Here is an 18,298-nt window from a genome sequence, read left to right on the forward strand (position 1 = left end):
GGAGATATTCTGAGTTCTCCCTCCTAGGAAAGTAAAGGGAATATGGATATAAAATAGGTTTTTTTCTATAGGTGTCCTGTCCCTATGGAATATGCTGCCTCTGGCAATGTGTAATGTTCCAATGCGAAGCAACTAAAAACCTAACTTTTTTAAAAAAAATTGAAAATTAGAAGTGATGCACTGGATTTGTTTTTAGCCCTTATGTCAGGGGATTCGAACTCAATTTCATTGAGGGCCGCATCAGGGTTGTGTTTGACCTCGGGGGGGGGCAGGGGTGTGTGAGCAGGGGAGCATGGCCAGCTCAACGTCACTCATGTTGGGAGTGCCTGTGGAGGCCAAGTGCTCTGCCAGCAAAAACGGAGCATGGGAGGGTCGCCTGCAGCCCTCGTGAGCTCAGTTTTCAGCTGTGACATCTCCTGCAACTCTCTGCCAGTGAAAACAGATCTCGGGAGGGCAGCCCGCAACTCTTGCAAGCTCCATTTTTGCTGGCAGAGGCACTGCGGGCCAGTCCTTCGCTGTATCCAGGGCAGCCAGATGTAAGCACCCCAGCCCCTGGGTCTTGAGTTTGACACCCCTGCCTTATGTCCTTTGAGATGTATTATCATCGTTTATATTGTTGTTATGCTTTTTGATTATTATTCTTGGAAGTATTATGATTTTCTTATTTAATATTAGCAACTCAGAGCTTCTGGGGCGAAGTGGAACATAAATATTAGTAAATTAATAAAGTAAATATGTGTATGATAGATTAATGAAATAGACTTAATTCTGCAAAGATGCACTGATCATGGGTAGGACCACTATGCCATTGACATTGTAACATTTACTCAAATGTCTTTGAGGCTTGTTATTAAAGCCCTGATACCCACAGATGAAAATATCAGCCTCACCTGATAGATTTCAAATATCATCTCAGTGTTCTAGATTAAAAAAAAAATATTTCAACCCCTTTTACTTAAGAAATGGTTCCTTAATATTTAAGAAAATACTTTTATGCATGCATGTTTCCATGTGAACAACAATCCTGATGCTGCAGAGTCCCAGTGGCATGCAAAGATTTCCTCTGGCAAATATTAGGATTGCAGCAGAATCTGCAGTGAAAATGAATGGAGCTAAGATAGCAGTTCTGACAGCAGATTCAAAGCCCTCCAGCATTAAGGTTGTATTTACATAAAGATGGGTGGGTCTGTTATTATAGTGTAGTGATTTTTATTTTGACCTTTTTGACCACCTTGACTTTTTGATCTACCTCAGTGGATACTGTTATGTCTAACAAGGTCCTCGGAGTTATGACGCGCCTGAGCCTTGACAACAGCCAGGCGGTCCCTGATTGGCTAAGATGCGCCGGGAGGAAAAAAGCGGGAGATTGGAAGTCCTGTCATTGGTTCAGCTCCTGAGGCAGCTAGTATATAAGGGCTGTCACCCAAGAGTTGGTTGTCTGTGTTTTACGCGTTACCTCGTTGTGATCAATAGCTGAGCTAATAAAAGGTTGTGTTTATTACAACCTCTGTGTGAGACTCTTTTGTACCCACTAGCCACCGATTTAATAGATACTACTGTGGCAACAAAATATGAATGCCTTAAGGAAGAGACTAGTACCAATGTTTGATTGGGTTCTTATGCTACCAAAATCACCCTTGTCAACTGTTGATTTCAAATTTTCTGTCCCTGCATGAGTCTAAAGACATGCTTATGCAGAATTTATAGTTAAATCTAGCAACAGCAAATCAAATCCAGTGCTAAGTTTCTGTTTGCCCACTTAGGAGATACAATGATCGAGCATTTTATAGATGAGAAAAGTGGATATGAGACCAATTCCCACCACGGAATTTCTGACAGTGATAATAATAGCAATTACTCTACATTTGGTTCACAAAGTCCATCTTGGGACTATGTTATTTATGCATTATGAATGCTTTTAGACAGCTTCAATAATTTAATTTAAATGGCTTACAAGCAATAAAATATAGAAATATATGAAAAAATATCAATAGATTGAGCAATGAAATACAACCAATATTATATTACAATATTATAATCTTTAAATGGTATGTCCTTGAGGGATAGACATTTATCACATAGGTAATTCTAGTAAATCCCCAAATGCATATTGATAAAGCCACAGTTTTAATAACTTCCTGAGTATAGTAAATGATAGTCATTAAGATTCATTATTCATCTATTGTATTTCCCAAGTTGTGAGGATTTTAGCAAGGGGTCTCTGCAGGCACACATTGTAGATCTCATGGGAGGTGCAGAATTTAGATTGCTAAGGCCCTAAACTACATAAAGCTTGATTTAAAAGTTAAATCAGAAGATCTCAGAATGTTACACACTAAAAAAAATTGAAAATATATATGGTCCTTCACGTTCAAAGAAGAAACATTGTTTTCTGTAGTCTCAGTCTGGAAGCGCAGAGTCTAACCCAAAGGAGTCACTTGAAATTCATTGCTGTAATAACCGTAGGTGTTATTCTGTGATACCAATCATGGTTTTCTATCAGTTTTTGACAGTGTTTGTCTTCAAAGCCAGTGAGGCATCATAGCACAGGATCACCAGTGAGTTCTTTAAGCAGCTGCAATTTCTTGTACCTTTGGCTGGATGTCACAGTGGCATAGGGTCTCTTTCACAGCACCTGTAGTGCTTGCATAGTCAACTTCAATGTCTTTTCCCAGACTCTAGTACACTTTAGAGCAGGGGTGTCAAACTTGATTTCATTGAGAACCGCATCAGGGTTGAATTTGACCATGGGGGGGGGGGCTTGGCTGGGTGTGACCAGCTTGACATCCCTCGTGTCAGAGGTGCCTGTGGCAACCCGAATGCTCTTCCCGCAAAAACAGGCTTTCAATCATCATTTTCAGCTGGGACGGCCTCCTGCAACCATATGCCAATGAAAACAGAGCTCCATTTTCACTGGCAGAGGGTTTTAGGAGACCATCCCAGATGAAAATGGAGATTGGGAATCCATTTTAACTGGCAGAGGCATTGCAGACTGGTCCTTCACTGTTTCCAGGGCAGTCTTGCGGGCCAGATTGAAGTACCCCATGGGCCAGATCCAGCTCACAAGCCTTAAGTTTGATACCCCTGCTGTAGAGCAACTGGCAAGGCATATAGCAGTCATCCATTCTTATAACACATCCCACCCATCTCATCTGACTCTGCATGATCCAAGATCTCCATGCTGCAGATACCGTTTTGCACACACACACAAAAAAAACAACAACCCACTATAACGATGGAGTGGAGAGTACACATATGAAACTTCTCCAATTGTTTGATATACTTTTGGTACAGAATCCAGGACTCAAATCCATATAGGAGGGAAGGGTAACCACAGCTCTATAAACTTTTAGCTTTGTGGAGATACAGATGTTGTGTTGATTGAGCACACTAGTATTCAACTGCCTAGTATGCAGCTGCTGACCTTCTGATTCTGGAGTCAATTTCTTTGTCCAAAGACCCATCACTTGAGACAATGCTTCCCAAATATTTGAAACTGTTTACATCTGTCATATGGTTATTTTCACCAGGGATTTTTGGTTCTAAAGGCTGGGTATTTGGCAAAACTGAGAAAGTACTTCAGCCTTGTTCAAGCGGATAGTCAGGCCAAAGAGCCTTTTAATTAGATATAAATCCATTTTAAAATTACACATAAAATTTGATACACAAGATTTTAAAAACTACATTACACACAATAGCTACCTCAAATTCTAAAAGCTATACCCCGTCCCCCCAAAAACCTAAAATTTTGTGAGGCCCTAAGCTGTAATTTGTTTAGCTTTGTGCCTAAATCCAGCACTACCATCTGTAAAAATATCTAGGCTATTATTTCTCAGTCTTGGCAGCTTTAAGATAGGTGGGCTTCAACTTCCAGAATCCCACAGCAAGCCTTGCTTTACTGGGTGTTGAAGTCCAATTATCTTAAATCTGCCAAGATTGAGTTCCCCTTCATGATTTTTCCTAAATGCCCAAATAATCATACATAATGGTAGTTTTTTTAAAAACATAACTGGCAAACAATCCAAAGTTCTTTTACACTATTAATTTTAGTAAGTTTCTGACAGTCCAAAAAATTAGCCCAGGTTTTATTTGAAGTACATCCATTCAGACTTGCTTATTGTTGAAGGTGTTTCTGCATGATAACACAGCACAGTACTAAACAGCCAAGAGATGGAATGAAGCTTTTCTGTTTTTCTCTACTCATATATTTGATGTGTTAAGAAAAAAAAGACATGGTTAGTCAAGCATGGAAAATCTCCCAGGTTTCCTTGAATAAAATTTCTCTTCTCTTCATTCATCTGGAGTAATTTGAAGCTTTCTTTATTTTTGTGTAATCATACTGAAAAAAGCAGGGACATTCTGATTAAATTGCATATTTCTCTCCTCCCCACTCAAGATTAAATTACCTTGGAACATATCGGTGGATAACTGTTATTACCTTGTCCATATCAGGAAATTTTGTGACTTTTGCTTTATTATAGATTTCTCTCCACATTTCAATACTACAGACAAATTACCTATGTATAATATGAATCCTATAGAAGTTAGATAGATATTGATTACACAATAAAAGCATAGGATAGCTTTTTTGGGGATAGTATTTCCTTAGTAAGGCTAGGCAGTAATGGAAATGAAAACTCCATGTTGCCTTGTTTCATGTCTTAGAATTATTATCATGTAGATACTTCACTACCAACTTTGTATTTCTGATACAAATATTAAGTTTGGTCCACTAGAGATAAATCTCTTTACACTTTGAATAGTGATGCCTTAAATCAATAAAAGTATTCAAAGCATAAAAATAAACAAAACTCAAAGCCTCTATTATTAGAAAGTGCATATATCTACATAAGGCAATTATTTTCTTTGTCCTTGCTAGGATTCATAATCTAGAGGAAACACCTCTCATTGCAGGGGTGAAATCCAGCAGGTTCTAACAGGTTCTGGAGAAACGGTAGTGGAAATTTTGAGCAGTTCGGAGAACCGGTAGCGGAAATTTTGAGTAGTTTGGAGAATCACCAAATACCACCTCTGGCTGGCCCCAGAGTGGGGTGGGAATGGAGATTTTGCAATATCTTTCCCCCAGGAGTGGGGTGGGAATGGAGATTTTGCAGTATCCTTCCCCTGCCATGCCCATCAAGCCATGCCCACCAAGCCACACCATGTCAACCAAGCCACGTCCACAGAACTGGTAGTAAAAAAAATTGGATTTCACCACTGTCTCATTGCTTTTCTTGCTCCTTTACCTAAAATTTATAATAGCATCCCCCAAGCAGGATATCTTCAGAAAATGAAGATTCTGGGAGTTGAAAACCGAAAGTAAAAACCACTGATTTATATATTTGGATTCTGATCACAAGTTAAAGGTGAATCAAAAATTTACTTGTATCCATGTTTATGCTGAGATTGTGCCATCTCAAAGTAGCCGTTCCTAGGAAATTTCAAGGAAAGGAACAAGTGCCAGTTTCTACAAGTCTTATAATCCAAAACTGATGCCCACTGTTATCCCATATGTTGTGTGAAAGAAAGAATGTGCAGAGGAATACAAGGGGATTATGAAACTGTGTAAATTGGCTGTTCTTGCGACAAATTATGCAGTATTTATTTATTTATTTTATTCAATTTTTATACCATGGTTCTCTGCAGTTTTTATAGCCATGGTTCTCTGCAGTCTCTGTGATTGGGTTGCTTAAAAAGGTACTGTCGTGTCCCCCTCCCCCTCCAACGACCGGGTCTAGGAAGTCCGTATCAAGCGTGGCCACGAAGCCTCTGCAGCTTTGCCAAATTCCTTTCAGATTTCTCAGGGCAGGCAGGAATCCAAGTTGTGACTTCAGCAAATTAAATGAGACTTTGCTTGACTCAAAGTTGCTTGACTCAAGCTGGTCCTTTATATAGGCTGTGGGGTGTGGCTCTATGACTCAGCACTTATCCAGGCCTGCCCCTCCCTTCCTTCTGCTGATGTCGCCTCTCAGATCTCCAGAAGTGGGGATCCTCCCACTGTGAATTCTCTTCAGCTGGATCTGCTGTTGGTAATTGCTCCCTGCTGGCTCCCTGCTGGCTCCCTGCTCACACGCTGTAGGAGTGAGGTTTGTTTGTTCATTCCTGACATCCTGTCTGGGCATGGAGCCAGGGCTGGGGGCTGGAAGCATGACAGGCCGTTCATCTTCATTATCAGACTCCGAATCTGATAGCAGGACCGGGAGGAGATGGGAGGGGTCCGGCTGAGGAGAAGAGGGAGGACAAGGCACAACAGGTACTCCACTCATCTATAATATTGTCATAAGACTGTAGAACTGTAGTTCTGTCCCCCCTTTGCCTCCGTCCAAGTGATGGCTTAATTAGCCAGCACTATCAGCTCTGGCAGCAGAATAGCGAGCGTCTGCCAAGTGTCTCTGTTATCTCCCTCGACGCTGATGAGTCACCCAGGAACAAACTTCAGCTCTTAGTTAATCAGTTGATTTGCCTGCTACGAAGAGGCACAGCAGTTCTTGCTGCCTTTATATCCTGTGGGGTGTGGCTCCATGACTCAGCACTTCCTAGGCCTGCCCCACCCATGCTTCTGTTGTTCCCTCCTCTCCTGCCTATGAAACCTAGGGTCCAACCAAGCCTGATTGCCATCAGCTGGGTCTGAAGGAATGGCCTGGGGGGGGAAAGAGTTGGGGGACGGAGGCCTCGTTATTTCTTCCACCTGGCCTGCCTCTGGCTCCTGGAGCTGAGCCAGGGAAGCCGGTGCTCCCGAGGTAAGTCCTGATGGCCCTTCCCCCTCATTTTCCAAGTCACTTTCTGGCAGGAGGCCCGGCTCCAAGTCACTTTCTGGCAGGAGGCCCGGCTCCAAGTCACTTTCTGGCAGGAGGCCTGGCTCCAAGTCACATTCTGGCAGGAGGCCTGGCTTCAAGTCACTTTCTGGCAGGAGGCCCGGCTCGAGGGGCGCAGACACAACAAGAACTATTTTATGGGAGGGCAGTCCTGGCGCATTGCAAATTCCCCTTCATGAGACTGCCTAGTGCCCAGAAAACCTTTTCTATGAGGAAAACTGGTTCATATGTGGCTGCTATGTTCCGTGGTAATAAAATGGGTTGTTGTCTTATATTGCCTTCTTGTATATTGTATTGATTCTAGCAATGTCTTTCCCCATCTTAAATATTGCACAGCCCTTGTGTAAATAGGCTACTAGGGTTAATAAAGTATTGATATGCCTTAAAATATGTTTGAAAATGAAGAAAGCCATATATCTATGTTTTATATATATATAAAACAAGGAATCCAGTTCTACCGTTTGGGGGCAAGAGAGCATTTTACTTATAATAATATAAGCAAATCTTGTTAGATTCAATCATTCAATGATGGATAGGATAAACCAATATTCTTCAGAGATTGTCTTTATAATACATGCTTTATGGCAAATTTACCAATACATGCTTTATGGCAAAATTCCTCGAGTATGTAAATACCGGTGCAATTTGGCTGCTAAAAAAGCCAAAGTAATAACTGCAACTTTCCTTTAAAGTGACCAAAAAAGTCCTTTAAATCCTCCCATTAGAATTGGCAGCTTTAGAAATTGCTATTTGTTGTAACTGCAAGCCAAATAACACTTTCATTAGGCAGCATTTCAAAAATTTGACTTAAGAGGTTTTTTGGAGCATAGTCATTTACTTTAGCAGAACTTTTTTTAGACTGAGTCATAGTTGGGGCCTGAGTGGAATGATGGAGAAAAAGTCAAATAATAATGGACACCCTTCTGTGCTGTATTGAGATTCAGTTGTGCTTATTATTTATTTATCCATCTATTAACTGTATCCGTCGCCTGGCTTCAGAAATTTTAATGACATGCTACTTTAAAGACATGAAAATAAAACTGTTCATAAAAATTACATTAAAAATCACAGCATAAACATAGCCTCAATTCTTACATTATCTAACTCTAGGAATAGTAAGAAACATGTAGCAACTATAGCTTTTCCCATTATGCCCATTAATTCCTAATATATCTGTCTGTTTCTCCTCCTAGAAAATACTAACATCATTTGCCATCATTCTGAGTACCAGAAGCAAGCAAGTAGAGATGTACTGTGGAATCTCCATTTGGTTGGCTATTGTAAGAAACAGGATATTAAACTAGCTGGACTTTTGGCCCATCCCATTATGGCAGGCAGGGTAGCAGGCAGGGAGGTAGGCAGGCAGGATGGGTGGGTGGCTGGAAAAAATTGTTACGCATCCCCTTCAACTACTGCAGGTCAAATAAAGAGAGGCGTAATCTAAGTTACAATCTCTTTGCCTGCCATTTTTTCTATCTAGTTTCTTTATGATTGTTTGAAAATCAGGCCCGTAGCCAACAGCTACTAGGCAGGTAGTTATCCTCTCTTGGTTTTGCCAGCCAGGAAATGATGTACCACACCCTACTTTCATGAATTGTTCTCACTTAGAAAAGGAGAGAAGTAATTTTAATTCAAAGACAGAATGCCCTAGGCAAATTTTGCTCGTGAAAAGTTCAGAACAAATGGCAATCCTTGCCAATCCTGAAACTGAACAGAATACACACACAAAGGTACACTTTTATCTAAATGGCTAACGAGTCAACATAACTGAAATGTTTCAAAACAATACAATAATCAGTAGTAATCAGAAAGTTTGCTCACATTGCACTAAGACTGACAGTCAACCATTTCTTCCTTAAGGACGCTTTGAAATAGGATGCATATAATGGTGGGGCAGACAGAATGAAAAGGATATTGTTGAACCCATCTTTGATACTTTAATCAGTGGTGGAACAAAGGGAAAACAGGAAATTTTAAAAAGTAAATCTTTGTGAATTTTTAAATGAAGTAGCTAAATCATCTATTACATTTAATACTTCTCTATGTTGTGACACAGCTTAGGAACTATGTTAGTCTACTACTTTTATCTTGCTGGGTATTCAGAGGTGGTATTTAGCTGGTCCGGACTGGTTCGCTCAAACCGGTAGCGGAAATCGTGGGTGGCCTTGCCCACCCACACCGTTTCTATGCCATCCTATTTAGGCAAGTATTTTAGCCGTGCATGCGAGCAAAGCACATGCGTGGAAGGCCTTGTGCATATGTGGACATTTGCGAACCGGTAGGGAAGGGAATTGAATTCCACCCCTGTGGGTATTATACAGAATTATTCTTCTGTGCGCATGAGGCAGATTCCTGTGCTGCTGGATAAGTCAGTAAGTCAGGTTTTGAAGTTACAGGAACATCCTGCCACAAACAGTTTTATTGTAGTGCTAATCATGAATTGATGTAAATGTAAACAAGTGTCAGCTTTGTGAAGTAAACCAGACAGGAAACCCAATCAGATGAGCTAACGCTACTTTATTGTGAGGTGACATTAACAGAATCTTGCAAATCCCCCCTGTCCCCTTTACAGCCCAAGAAACTAGGGACGGTTTCTTCTGAGCTGTCTGCCTCATCCATATTCCTGCTTCAGGCTAAGCTTCCTTTTATCTAACAATTCCCTTGGCTGTATCTCTTCTCCCAAGGTCATTCTCACATACCATTACAAGAAGTATTTAAAAAGAAAGCATTGTGTAGGGTTTTTCTTTAGGATTAGATTAGGGTGAATTGCTACCAGTTTGGGCCAGTTCTCCCAAACCGGTAATAAAAAATGCTACTGGTTCACTGAACCAGTAGTAAAACAACGTAAAAAAAAAGTTCTGACGATCAGCTGAGCAATGCGCGATTGTCAGAACTTTTTTTTAACTTTTTAAGCATTTTTTTACTACCGGTTCTGGAGAATAGGTAGTAAAAAAATGCTTTAAAAAAGAAAAAAGGGTTCTGGCGATCACGCGGCACAGCTGTGATTGTCGGAACCTCTTTGTTTACTTTTTTAAAGCATTTTTTACTACCTATTTGCCTGAATCGGTAGTAAAAAATGCTTTTAAAAAGTTTTTTAAAAGTTTCCTAAGATTGCGTGCCATAGATGGTCCTCATTATTTTATTTACCTTCCCAAGCCCCTTTTTGTCATGTAATGCACATGCTTGCGCAGTGCACATTTGGTGCAAATTGTGCATGCGCGGCCAGCAAACTGGTAGCAAACCAGTTCAGATTTCACCACTGGATTAGATAACATGGCTGATGAATCATGTCTGCTCTGTAGACTTTAGGTCACTTTTTTCCAAACTGGTTTATTATTTCAGTGCATTTGCAGACACCAATTTGGGGAAATTTACTTGAAAATATATTTCCCTTGTTGACCCTCCTACTAACAATCATTTTTGAGTCATCTCCTGATATGTGTTAAGGAGCAAAACAGTATATTTATTTATCATTATACTTTAAAACAGGCTTCATATCTTATATTCTTTTTCTCTGGTCTCAGATTTTAAGCACATAATATCTAGTCAGCTTTTTTTTTTTTAATTCAGCAACCTGTGTGGATTGGTTTGAAGTGTGCATGTCTGTGTGAGTCTGTTGTGTGTGAAAATGGATCCTCCATATTGTATTTCCCTCTCCTCCCCCAGTTTAACTCAAAAAACAGAAAGTTATATAATTACACCCTCTCTCTACAGGGACATTATATCTGGCTCCCAGCATCTGTTTGATGTGAATAAATAACTATTAGCACAAATAAAATAAGATATAACAAGAGGGAGTCTTGCAATCATATGCTCAGAATCAGTTCTTCCAAGGAAATTAGCATTCTAAAAGCATTCACTGAAATAAAAACCAGGCCAAGAGAACATATGGCCCTTAGATTTTTCTTAGATGAGGTCATTGTAAACTATGAACTCTCCAAGAAGAATTTTTCCTCTACAGACATTTATACACCATTCTCAGATTTTAGACATGATACACAGAAATTATTACACTTTCAACGCTTTGGATAGTTTCAGTCTTATTCTCTCTATTGTATTCTAGGAAAATATCCACAGCTTTCCAGAATGACTAATTGTAGCCTATATTGAAGCCAACATCAATTTTTATGGTTGTTTTTATACACAGGTTGGAGTTTTTTCAGACAGCATTCCTGTAACCTCCTCCTGCTCCTCCTCCTGCTCCTCCTCCTCCTCCTCCGCCACCAGTCAGCCAAATGTTTAGATTGGATCTGGCATTTTTATCCACCTATCAAGTCCTTTCCAAAGACCCAGGACAGGGTGTTTGATGGTGTTAAAGGTATCCTCACAGGATGCAAGCTGTTCCAAGTAAAACTGCCTTTGCATTTAACTGAAGGTGATGTCCTTCAGATATTCTTTCAATGCCTTTTTTCTTTAACTGTTTGGTTGTACCTGTAACATCCCATGGCCATCTATACTCCTTGGTAAGCGGAGTCTCTCAGTAACACTGCATGGATGAAGGGCAAGATTCATTGTTATTATTATTTTTTTGGTCTTCCTATCCAGGGTTTTTAGTTCTGCTTGAGTCCAGCTGTGTGTTTAATGACTGGAATTGCCCATGTGCCCATTAATTGCCTGGATGATATTTCCTCCACTGAGTTAGGACTTTAAGATCGTCTTCACTCTCTTGATGTATTCACTTCTAACCTTTTTCTTCCCTTCAGTGAAGAACTTCAGTGTATTTGATGTCGTCAGCTTGAAGAATTCTCAGCTATTTGTAGTGATCATCTTGATATGGACTCTTGATGTTATTTCCACAGGGCATCTTGATTCCTTCAGCTTTCACAAATTTTCTCTGTTGATGCCCAGGATAGAACATTTGTCCAGTTCAAATTATATTGTGATATTATGGCTGTATATAGACAGTGGAGCAACCATTCGATTTCAGATAGTGTTTTTCCATAAAACTTCAAATGGTCTTTGTAAAGGAGATGGAGTAGCGGTAGGGGTGAAATGCTCCCAGTTTGGACTGGATCAAGCAATCTGGTAGCGATGGTGGTGGGTGGTTCAGAGAAACGGTAGCAAAAATCCCTGCCCCCCGCCAGCTGAGCCGTGCGATCATCAGAGGTGTTTTTTTTACTTTTAAAAGCATTTTTTCTTCAGCCAAAAAATGCTTTTGAAAGTAAAAAAAAAGACTCTGATGATCACGCAGCTCAGCTGGGATTACCAGAGCCTTTTAAAAGCATTTTTCTACAACCTCTTTGGCCAAAGAGGTTGTAGAAAAAATGCTTTAATTTTTTTTTTTAAAAAAAAGAACCGATAGTAACAAATTTTACATTTCACCCCTGTATTTTACAAATTTTACATTTCACCCCCTGACCCTGAACCGGTGACATCAGTAGTGTTGATTTCTCTCTTGATATTAACCTCTCCCAGTCATTCACCATTGACTAACAATTGTATCTTCCAATATGCCATCAATCTTTGCACAAAGTTTCTGATATTTCTACTGATTCCTATTATTTCTAGGCACTTGATTATCCAATCACGTCGCAGAGAGTCAAATGCCTTTTGTAATCAATCCATGTCACTTTCAAGTTGATCTTTTTTCTCTTGCAGTTTTCCAAGATCATCTTCTCAACTAGAAGATGATATTTTATTTTTATTTTATTTATTTATTTTGTCACACAGTATATATAAGCATAAGCATGAAATAACTATACAATATATAAGCATATATATATAAGTATAAGTATGTAATAACTATATTAATTGGATATAATGAAAGGAAACAATAGGACAGGAACAGTAGGCATGCTTGTGCTCTTATGCACGCCCCTTACAGACATCTTAGGAATGGGGAGAGGTCAATAGTAGACAGTTTTTGATTAAAACTTTGGGGATTTTGAGAAGAGTTTTTGTTTTTGGACAGTTTCCATTTTGCTCAGGTAGAAGGTTTTTTTTATTTTTTAAATGTTATTGGATTGCATTAGCTATCACATCAATCAGGTGTTTCAACCAAAAGCCATGCAGTTCATCTTCACCTGGTGCTCACCAATTCTTGAGCTTTTTTTACCTTTTCTCCCCATTTCTGGTATTATTAAAAGTTATTTCATTTCAGCTTTTTTTCCTTCTCCACATACTTTATCCAAACTGCATTCTTATATTTTTTGGGGGGGCAGTTGTCCCATAACTGCACTGTTTCTTCTTTGTCAGTTGTTGACTTGTTCATTGCATTCTATCCATTAATGGATTGTTAGAAACATTTCTGATTCAACTGAAATTGGAGATTCTGCCTATAGTGTGCAATTCAAACTTCATATCTGCTGATCTTCTTGGCTACAGCTTTTATTTGCTGCTTGATTATTTCCAGTGCTTCCTTATCTTCCTTATTTGTAAGTGATAATTCGACTCTGCGCATGTGTGAGGAATGGAGGCTGGCGGCTCGCGGCTGAGACGGCAGCCAGCGAGGATTGTTTTTAAAGGATGGCAGCTTCCTAACGACCCGCCGCGCTGCCCATGCCCCCTGACCTGGTGGATTGTCATCTCGGCAGCTGCAGGAGAGGTTTTTGGACCTTCTCGGGTCAGCGGCTGCGAAGAACGGGCGGGGGGGCGGCAATGCGGCGAGTGATGGCCATTTCTACTGGCGCGCGTCCTGCTGTTTGCGTCCTGTGGTTTTCAGCTTGCAGCCTTCTTCGGCGTTTGACATCGGCGTCCTTGATATCGGACGGCCTTTCATCATCCCAGCAGCCCGGGAGTGGATTTTGGTGGTCTTTTAGGGCTGCTGCGGTATGTGTCCCCTGTGGAGGTGGTGGAGGTGGTGGACACGAAGAACGGCCGGACGGGAGGTTGCAAATGGCGGCCATTGTGCGGGTGACTGGGCATTACGTGGAAGGCCATGGTCCATGCCCACATTTGTCCATCGGCGCCTGGTCCGCTGCGTTTACATCGGCGTTCGCCCTTACCATCGGCGCTCGAAGTCTGGCGAGACTGCGGCGGGAATGTGGCCGCGGGATGGTGAACTTTGAGAACTGAGCCTCTCTATGGTCCCATTTACTATTCTCCATTGCTGAGTCATTGCCATTTGCGACGGGACTTTGGACCCCCCCCTCCCTTTTGGAAGAGGAGGGGTAAGGGGCTATTCCCCAGGTTTGTAGATCTACCGGGGGACCTCTTTTCCGGGAATTGACCATGCCAGCGATGGAGGGGACGATGATGCTACTCACCTATTTTCCATATGGGATTGTTGGCCCCTTTCTGATTTACCACCAGACATAGTGGCCTCCCATTGGACGGATCATCAATAACTTGCCTGCCCATTCTGAGGACATGACTTTATCTCACTGTCTCTGATTTCAACATGCGATACTCCGCACATGAACTCCTCCACCTGCGAGGTGCCCCCACCTCACAGGAATGGCCTGCTACATTACCTAGGGCCGGCCTCAATGACGGGTCTTGGGACCCACAGAGGTGGCATGCGTCAAGGAAGAGCCTTTGGGGATTTTTAAATAGGGAATTTTTAAAGGGGGGGAGGGTAAGGGCGGGTGTTGGGGGAAACCCGTCGGGGAGGATATGTCCAGTCCCAGCATGCGCTCACGACAGTATTTCAGTTGGTCCGAAGACAGGGGGGAGGGGATTGTGCAGAGCAGAGAATGTTTTTCCATCTGTACGGTAAGTGGGAGAGGCAGATATGGCGGAGGCAGGGGGCCGTATCGTTCTTCGGGAGTACGTGTTTGATGTTTAAAAGCGATCACGTGCTCCGGCCCCCCAGTCCTTACGCGTTCCCCGGATGGTCAAGACCCTCAGAGTTTGGGTCTTCGGCTGATGCTTTGCAATGCCCGGTCCGTGGTCAATAAGGCTCCCCTGATTTGTGACCTTATTCAGAGGGAGTCCGCGGACTTTATGGGCATTACGGAGACCTGGTTGGGCACAGAAGGGGGTGTACCCCTGGTTGAACTGTGCCCTCCGGGTTTCCGGGCATTCCATCAGCCGAGGGCCCAAGGTAGGGGTGAGGGGGTGGCGGTTGTGATTAACGAAAGTTTAGAGCCGAGGGAGTCCACTGTTCCTCAGATAGCTGGTTGTGAATCCCTCCTTGTGAAGTGGGGCCACCGGAATCAGATGGGGTTGTTGATCACGTACCTGGCTCCTTGCTGCGTGATTACAGCCCTACCTGAGCTACTAGAGGTGCTTGCTGGCGTGGTGGTTGAGATTCCCAGACTTTTGGTCTTGGGGGATTTCAACTTGCCATCGGCCGGCTTGTCATCAACGGTGGTTCAGGAGTTCCAGGCCTCCATGACGGTCTTGGACCTGATTCAAGTAACTGATGGCCCTACACACATCGGGGGAGGCGCGCTAGACTTGATTTTTATCTCTGGTCAGTGGGTTAATGATCTGGTTTTAGGAGATATAGTGAAGATACCGGTGTCATGGTCAGATCATTTTCTTCTTCGCCTAGACTTTCGGACCGCTGCTCACCACCGCAGGGAGACGGAACCAATGTGTTGGTTCCGTCCCAGGCGCCTGATGGACCCGGAGTGGTTCCTGACGGAGCTTGGGCCGCTGCCTGAGGATCTTACCCACGGCACGACTGAAGAACTGGTTGCGGCCTGGGAGCGGGCGCGGCTGGGGCTTTGGACCGTGTCGCCTTTGCGGCCTCTGACCCGCGAGATCTCAATTGGCTCCTGGTTTTCCGAGGAGCTGAGAGATGAAACGCCGGAGAAGACGCCTAGAGAGTACTTGGAGGTCCAGCTGCCCGAGGCTGATCGACACTAGTGAGGTCTTTACTAAGACCTACCTAGTGGCAATGAGGGAGGCGAAACGTTCACGCTTCCACCCTCATTGCATCGGCAGATAACCGCCCGCCACCTTGTTTGGGTGACCCGTTCCTCCTTCATCAAGAGGACGGGATGACCTACAGGGACGAGCTGAGGAGTTTAACGGTTATCTATACGATAAAATCGTTCAACCGGGATAGTTTGGACCAAGATTGCGATGATCCAACCGAGATGACAGAGATCGTCTTGTTGAGGTTATTTGGGATGAGTTTGATTCTGTGGCTCTCGAGGACGTGGACAGGTTGCTGGGAGGTTACATGCAACTACATGTTTACTGGACCCGTGTCCTTCCTGGTTAGTGCTGGCTGCTCAGGAAGTGACACGAGGCTGGCTCCAGGGGATTATAAATGCTTCTTTGGTGGAAGGGGTTTTCCCCGCCGCCTTGAAAGAGGCGGTGGTGAGACCTCTCCTCAAGAAGCCTTCCCTGGACCCAGCTATTTTGGGAAATTATCGTCCAGTCTCCAACCCTCCCCTTGTGGGGGAGGTTGTAGGGAGTGGTTGCATGGCAGCCCCCGCACCTGGAGGAAGCTGTCTATCTAGACCCGTTCCAGTCCGGCTTCCGACCCGGTTATAGCACGGAGACGGCTTTGGTCGCATTGGTGGATGACCTCTGGAGGGCCAGGGACAGGGGTTGCTCCTCTGCCTTGGTCCTATTAGATCTCTCAGCGGCTTTTGATACCATCGACCATGGTATCCTGCTGCGCCGGTTGGAGGGATTGGGAGTGGGGGGCACCGTTTATCGGTGGTTCTCCTCCTATCTCTCTGACCGGTCGCAGACGGTGTTGACAGGGGGGCAGAGGTCGTCCTCGAGGCGCCTCACTTGTGGGGTGCCTCAGGGGTCGATTCTCTCGCCTACCCTGTTCAACATCTATATGAAGCCGCTGGGTGAGGTCATCAGTGGTTTCGGGGTGAGTTATCATCTGTACGCTGATGATACTCAGCTGTACTTTTCCACCCCGGACCACCCCAACGAAGCGGTCGAAGTGCTGTCCCGGTGCCTGGAAGCTGTACGGGTCTGGATGGGGAGAAACAGACTCAAGCTCAATCCCTCCAAGACGGAGTGGCTGTGGATGCGGCCCCCCCGGTACAGTCAGCTGCATCCGCAGCTGACTGTTGGGGGCGAGTTAGTGGCCCCAAAGGAGGTGGTTCGCAACTTGGGCGTCCTCCTGGATGGACGGCTGTCCTTTGATGAACATCTGGCGGCCGTCTCCAGGAGGGCCTTTTACCAAGTTCGCTTGGTCCGCCAGTTGCGTCCCTTCCTTGACCGGGATGCCTTATGCACGGTCACTCACGCTCTGGTTACGTTTAGGTTGGATTACTGCAATGCTCTCTACATGGGGCTGCCCTTGAGGTGCACCCGGAGGCTACAGTTAGTCCAGAATGAGGCTGCGCGAGTAGTAACGGGAGCCGTTTGTGGCTCCCACGCAACACCACTGCTCCGTAGTCTACCCTGGCTTCCTGTGGTTTTTTGGGTGCGCTTCAAGATTTTGGTTACCACCCGAGAACTTAAAAGGCTTTATAGAAGAAAAATTTAAAGTAATAACTGATGAGATGTCTGAAATGAAAGAGCAGATATCAGAAATTCAAGTGGGAAATAAAGAAGTTAAAGAAGGATTTGTAATGGCAGTACGAAGTTTGGCAACGAATGTGATTTTATTGGAGGAGGAGGTTGAAGAAATTAAGCAACATAATTTAAAATTAGAAAATAAAATGGATGAATTTCAAAGTAAAATGGAAAAAACAGAGGATGAAATAGTTTTGATACAATATAGAAATATGGAATTTGCTCTTAGAATTCGAGGTTTGAAAGAAAATAAGGAAGAGAATTTAAGGGAAATTTTTTCTGAAGTATTTGCTGAGATATTAGCAGCTCGTCCAGCAGATGTGGCTTATCAAATTGATAAAATATATCGTGTGAATTCTTGGATAGCAAGGCAAAAAAGTTGCCAAGGGATGTTGTTATTTATTTTACAAACAGAACAGTGAGAAATCAGATTTTGCAAGCTTCATATAAGGGGGAGAAGATTCAGATTGTTGGTCAAGATATTTTGATATTAAAGGAAATTCCACCAAAATGTTAAGGGCTAGGAAGGAATTTGCCTTCCTGGTGAATGAACTTAAAAACATCAGATTGAATATAGATGGGATATTCCAACTGGTATAATAGTATATTATGCAGGAAAGTACATCGTTTCAATACAGTTGGAAAAGCAAGAGAATTTTATGTTGAGGTATTAAAAGATGGAAGTCTTCTCCCATTGGAAGCTAGAAGAAGGGAGGCTGAAGTGAAGGAAAGAGAAGTGAAGCAGGTACAAGAACAGATTGTGATGGAAGAAGATTTATTACAAGTGTTGGATATACCTACGACGGGTTTAGATTCAAAAGAACAAAGGTTGACAAGAGCTGCTGCTAAGCGCAAGGAACAAGAGATGAAGGCACAACAACAACTGGCAACTACTACAACGGAAACAGTGGGAGGAGCAAGGCCTAAAGTAAAATGTGATCTGCGGCTGGTGTTCCAAAAGTTTCCTATCTTGGAATGTTAATGGCCTGAACTCACCGTAGAAGAGAAGGAAAGTATTTCATTATTTGAAACAATTTAAAAATGACATTACCTGTTTACAAGAAACACATATTAGATCTTGCTAAATGTTGGAGATGCGATTG

This window comes from Ahaetulla prasina, chromosome 8, assembly GCF_028640845.1.
Source record: "Ahaetulla prasina isolate Xishuangbanna chromosome 8, ASM2864084v1, whole genome shotgun sequence".
NCBI lineage: Eukaryota > Metazoa > Chordata > Lepidosauria > Squamata > Colubridae > Ahaetulla > Ahaetulla prasina.